Raw genomic sequence first — 6,637 nt, 5'->3', positions numbered from 1 at the left:
GATGGTATTGGTGTGAGTTCAGAGGACCAGATGAGAAGGAAGAGTGATTAGCTACGCCTGGGTTGGTTGCAGTGATTCGACACAGGTGACAGTGATTCGGGACAGTGAGAAAGCAGAATAAGAAGAAGGAAGAAGAGAGGTTTGCTAAGGTTCTGGAAAAACTCTCTGTCGATCAAGAGGCTGTGTTGTTAAGCTCTTGACTGAAGATTTCCTTCTGTCTTCTCGTGCATTTTTGCTTCGTGGCTGTAAGTTTCATTTGTTCATTCCTTTAGCCACCAAAGCTCTGTAAGTCATTGTGCTTTGTTTTCAAATCTATTCTTTGACTTTTGTGGAGAGGTTGCTCCACCGAGAAGGAGAAATACTTAGCTGGAATTTGTCCGGGGTGTGATCTACCGAAAGATCAAGGGATCGTCCACCTTACGGACACGCCGAGGAGTAGGGGCAAGTTATCCCCGAACCTCGTACATCGTTTTGTTAGTGTTGGTTGGTTTTCTTTCCTTGCATCAGTTTTGTCTTGTTTATTTCCACTGTGCTAACCAAGTTTTGTGAGGAAATCGATTGGATTTTAGTGGTGGCTATTCACACCCCCCCTCTCTAGCCATCCGAAGATCCTAACAAGTGGTATCAGAGCTTGGCGCTCTTCATCCGAATTAACACCCTAAAGAGCAAGAAGATGGCTATGAAGGAAGGTTTTAGTACCAATCACCCACCCTACTTCGATGGAGCGGATTTCCAATATTGGAAGAGTCGTATGGAGTATTATCTTAAGACTGACATCTTCATGTGGTTCTCGGTCAAGGAAGGTTTCACACCTCCGAAGGATGAAGAAGGTAAGGAACTAGAGTCGTCGAGGTGGTCTGCCGAGCAAACTCGCAAAGGACAAGACGATGCCAAGGCGGTGATCACACTACAATGTGGAATAGCCAAAGATCAGCTTGTCAAGGTAGGTCCATTCGTGAGTGCAAAGGATTTATGGAACAAGCTCATCGAGCTCCAAGAAGGAACTCGAGACTCTCGGATCGCCAAGAGAGACTTGTTCCTAAACCAACTACAAAACCTCACCATGAAGGAGAGCGAAACGGTAAGTGAACTACACGGAAGGTTCAAAGAGATCATCAATGGTCTTCATTCCGTAGATGAACGCGTAGAGAATCGCGATCTCGTAAGGTACGCTCTCAAAGCCTTTCCGAGGAATGCCTTGTGGTCATCTATGGTAGATGCCTACAAGGTTTCCAAGGACCTTTCAATTGTTAAGTTAGATGAATTCTTTTGTGAAATGGAACTTCATGAATTTGCTAACAAGGGTCAAAAAGAGAAAGGTATTGCTTTAGTTGCAGGAGAAAAGAGCAAGGAAGGAAGAAGGAAGAAAGAAAAAAAGAAGGAGAAAGAAATTCCTACATCCTCATCCTCCTCCGAGTCTGATGATGAAGGAGGATCATCATCAAGCGAGATGGCCAACTTCGTGAGAAGAATCATGAGAAGGAGCCGAAGATACAAAGGGAAAGGTAAGTCTATTGATCAAAATATTGATAAGACTAACGTTACTTGTTATGAGTGTAGCAAGAAAGGACACTATCGGAGCGAGTGTCCGAAACTCAAGAAGAAGGAAGAAAGGGCCAAGAAGAAGAAAGCTCTCAAAGCTTCTTGGGATGAATCCTCCTCAAGCTCATCGGAGGAAGAGAAGGAGAAAAGCACTCGTCAATTAGCACTCATGGCAAGGGAGGAATCAGACTCCGGAAGTGATACATCAACCGCGGCTTCATCATCTTCGGATGATGAAGAGGTAACCTCTCCACATTTAGAAAAATGTTATAAGACTATTGCTCATTTATCTACACTGCTTAAGAAATCAAAAACTGAAATCAAATTATTAAAAGAAGAAGTAGAGCACTTGAAGACTCTTAGGGAAGATGAGGTTGATGACCTTCATCAAGAGCTTCTTGAGGATGAAAATAATGCCCTAAAGAGTGAAGTTGAGAAACTCAAGAAAATGCTTGAGAAATTCTCAACTAGCTCTAAGACCTTAGATATGATTCTAAATGCCCAAAGGGCGGTCTACAACAAGGCTGGATTAGGATACCAACCTAAGGAGTCTAGTTTCATTTCCTTAGTGTCTAGAACCCAATTTCATAGATCACATGCTTCTAGGGTTCATGAGACTAGGAAGGGTGTGACCAAGGCATGGGTTCCTAGGTCTTTCATTGTAGATGTATTAGGTCCCAAGATTTGGGTACCTAAAACATCTATCTTTCGTGTCTTGTAGGCATTTGTCAAGGAGGAACATCTATCAACTAGGTTTATTGATAGTGGATGCTCCAAGCACATGACCGGGGACAAGTCACTCTTTACCACCCTTCAAAATAAAAATAGAGGTAATGTGTCCTTTGGTAATAATGGTAGCCTTAAGGTTATAGGAGTTGGAGATATTCAAATATCCGAATGTCTTCAAATCAAAAATGTCCTTCTAGTCAAGGGGATGACTTTTAATCTCCTAAGTGTCAGCCAATTGTATGATACGAGTTACACAATTGAGTTTCATTCAAGTCAATGTCTGGTCAAACACATTGACACACTTGACACGGTACTAGTAGGCACAAGGGTAGACAACATTTATCAAGTATCCTTTAAAAGTGCTACTAATGCCTCTGCTAAGTGTTTCATGTCAAAAGAAGAAGAATCATGGTTGTGGCATAGAAGATTGGCCCACGTAAACATGAAGAACATTCGAAAGCTGGCCAACAAAGGTTTAGTGCGAGACTTACTAAGCATCAAGTATCAAAAGACAAAATTATGTGATGCATGTCAAAAGGGTAAGCAAACGAAAGCAGCTCATAAAGGTAAAAGCGTTGTAAGTACATCTACTGCTTTAGATTTATTGCATATGGATTTGTTTGATTGCAGTAATGTTATTTCATTGAATGGGAGTAGATATTGTTTAGTGATCATTGATGATTTTACTATATATACATGGACCTTCTTTTTGAAAAATAAGGATCAAACCATAGATGTTTTTGTTTCTTTTTGTAGAAGAACTGAAAATGAAAAATCAACAACAATTAAAACAATTAGAAGTGATCATGGTGGAGAATTTCAAAACCATAGATTTTTAGAATTTTGTCAAGAAAAAGGATATAGGCATGAGTTCTCTACTCCAAGGACCCCACAACAAAATGGGGTTGTGGAGAGAAAGAACCGAGTCTTACAAGAGGCTGCACGAAGCATGCTCAATGAGTACTCACTACCGAGCTACTTATGGGCTGAAGCGGTAAATACCGCTTGCTATGTGCAAAATCGAGTCTTGATACATAGGTTTTTAGGAAAGACTCCCCATGAACTCTGGTTTGGGAAACCCCCTACAATTAAACATCTTAGGGTGTTTGGTTGTAAGGTGTTTATCTTGAACACCAAGGATCATCTTGGAAAGTTCATGGCTAAGGCTGACGAAGGGATACTAGTCGGGTACTCTCTAACCAGCAAAGCCTTTCGAGTCTACAACAATAGGACTAAATTGATTGAAGAGTCCTCGGATGTAGCATTTGAAGAAATCCCTAAATCAAATGATCAATCAAGGGATGTAGGAGAAATTCAATTTGAACTTAGAAATCTAAGTTTAAATGATCAAAACATAGAGAGAGTCAAAGTTGACTCCGATGACGATGAGCAAAGGCAAGAGAGAGCTCAGTCTGATCCTTTACCTGATACTGAGCCCTTGCCTGTGTCTAGTGAGATCACTCATGAGGCACCATCAACACCAAGACAATCTAGGATAGCCTCTAGTCATCCCCAAGACCAGATTGTGGGAGACATTCAACAAGGGGTTAGGACTAGGTCATTCTTTAGAAATGAGTCTAATGAGGTTGCCTTGATCTCAGAAATCGAACCAAAATTAGTTGATGAGGCATTACACGATCCTAATTGGATCATAGCTATGCAAGATGAGTTAGGTCAATTTGAAAGGAGCCAAGTGTGGGACTTAGTTCCTAGACCTAAGAAGACCACCATTATTGGAACCAAATGGGTCTTCAAAAATAAGTTAAACCAAAAGGGAGAAGTAGTGAGAAACAAGGCAAGACTTGTAGCCAAGGGCTATAGTCAAGTCGAAGGCCTCGATTATGATGAAACATATGCTCCCGTGGCTCGATTAGAATCCATTCGCTTAATGCTAGCTTTTGCTGCACATAGAGGCTTCAAGCTCTATCAAATGGACGTCAAATCAGCCTTCTTAAATGGTTTCATTAAAGAAGAGGTTTATGTTGAACAACCACTGGGGTTTGTGAATACCGAAGCTCCAAACTACGTGTACAAACTCAAGAAAGCTCTTTATGGGCTTAAACAAGCACCTCGAGCTTGGTACGAAAGGTTGTCAACTTACCTATTAGAAAAGGGTTTTGTGAGAGGTCAAATAGACCCAACACTATTTCTGCGTAGAGATGGTGAAAACATATTTGTAGCCCAGGTGTATGTCGATGACATAATTTGTGGCTCAAATAATAAGGGTTATTTGAATGAATTTATCACTCACATGGAAAGTGAGTTTGAGATGAGTCTGGTGGGAGAATTGACATTCTTTCTTAGACTTGAAATCAAACAAACTCGAGATGGTATTTATGTCCATCAAACAAAATACACTCAAGAGATGCTCAAGAAATTCAAAATGAGTGACTCTAAGGACGTATCCACTCCAATGGCGACGAGCACTCGCCTAGACAATGATGAGAATGGAAAACCACTTGATCTAACGCAATATAGAAGCATGATCGGTAGTCTTCTATATCTCACAGCTAGTCGACCAGACATACTTTTTGCTGTGGGCATGTGCGCTAGATATCAAGTCTGTGCCAAGGAATCTCATTTAATTGCAGTTAAGAGAATTCTGAGATACCTTAAGGGCACAATTAGAGTAGGTCTATGGTACCCTCGTACAGAGTCTTTTGACTTGATAGGTTATACCGACTCTGATTATGCTGGGTACAAATTGGATCGGAAAAACACTAGTGGAGGTTGCCAATTTTTAGGTTCATCATTGGTTAGTTGGTCAAGTCGGAAGCAACATTGTGTTGCTCTCTCCACGACCGAGGCTGAATACATTGCCATGGGAGAGAGTGTATCACAATTGTTGTGGATGATCCACACTCTAGAAGATTATGGACTTTCGTATAAGGGAGTGCATGTGTTGTGTGACAACATCAGCACAATAAACCTAACAAAAAATCCAGTCCATCATTCAAGGACCAAACATATTAAAGTGCGTCACCACTTCATTAGAGATCACGTAGCTAGGGGAGACATTGCACTCACCTATGTTGAGTCAAAGTCAAACCTAGCCGATATTTTCACCAAACCTCTTCCGGAAAATGAATTTAGTCATTTGAGGAGAGAATTGGGAATGTGTTTGGCTCAATAGGCCATTGGGGCCCATCATGATCAATAAGGACAATTAAAACAACAAGAGAAATAAGGAAATTAATTTGGGCAACTTGGGAACATCTCACACAAACTATAAGGTTTAACAAATGATTTTTGTTCGCTAGAAATGGGGTGAGATGCTAGGATCAGCCGAATTATTCAAAATGTATCATGCATCCCTTGAATAATTAGGTTGAAGAGACATAAATTGAGTATGGGGAAGACCATTACATAATTCATGTGTATTTGGTTCCTAGATCTTACTCATATATTCCAACCAAGGAAACTTGGTTGGACCTTTACCTAGAAATTATGAAACTTTGGTTGATGGACTGTGTGATACACTTGAACGATGCTTTTCATGATTTTGATTGATACTAGGACAAGTCCTTGAAAGAATGATAGTAAGTTGGTTATATTTTGACAAACTTGAAACCAAACATAACAAAGGTCAAAAATTTCAGTTTGCAAGCCTTAAGTTGCCTGTTTTCTAAATGTCTGCAACGTTAGGGCTAAAAACAAGTTCAGACCATAGTTTTTTTTTGGTAATCGTTATGCTTGTAGATCCTCCAGGTTCTAAGTTCTGAACTTGGAAGTTTTTCTAGAGAAACTTCCACGAACTATCAAACATCTCTATGAATCTCAGTTATTGAAATTACTAATTTCAGTTACTGAAATTACTGGAGACATCTAAGTATCAGACACTGATCGGTCTACGGACCGATCAGGTCAGCCTGGCACGCATACTGATCACTTTCTGATCGGTCTACAGACCGATCAGGGAGTTCCCTGATCGGTCCGGAGACCGATTAGATCAATCCGGTACACAAGGCCACTGATCATTCTCTGATCGGTCTATCGACCGATCAGGAAGTTCCCTGATCAGTCCAGGGACCGATCAGGATGATCCCTGATCGGTCCGATCAGGATGTTCCTGGATCGGTCCATGGACCGATCAGGAGGCTCCTGATACCTCCTGATCGGACAGCCGTCCGATCATTTCATCAACTGTACACCCATCAGAAAACCCTTAAAACTTCCCGATCCTTTCTTTTCCCTCTTCACGCGGAAGCCCTAGCCGACTCTTCCCTACACCTCACCTCTTCTCTTCTCTTCTCTTTGCACGCCGGAACCCTAGCCAAAGCTCTATCCAAAACTTCAATGGCACCAAGGTAACTCCTTACTTCTCTAAAACTTGGCATTTCGGTTTCATTTCTCACCATATCTGTGG

The sequence above is a fragment of the Zingiber officinale genome, chromosome 7B (assembly GCF_018446385.1).
Source record: "Zingiber officinale cultivar Zhangliang chromosome 7B, Zo_v1.1, whole genome shotgun sequence".
NCBI lineage: Eukaryota > Viridiplantae > Streptophyta > Magnoliopsida > Zingiberales > Zingiberaceae > Zingiber > Zingiber officinale.
Note: the sequence above shows the minus strand (reverse complement) of the source record.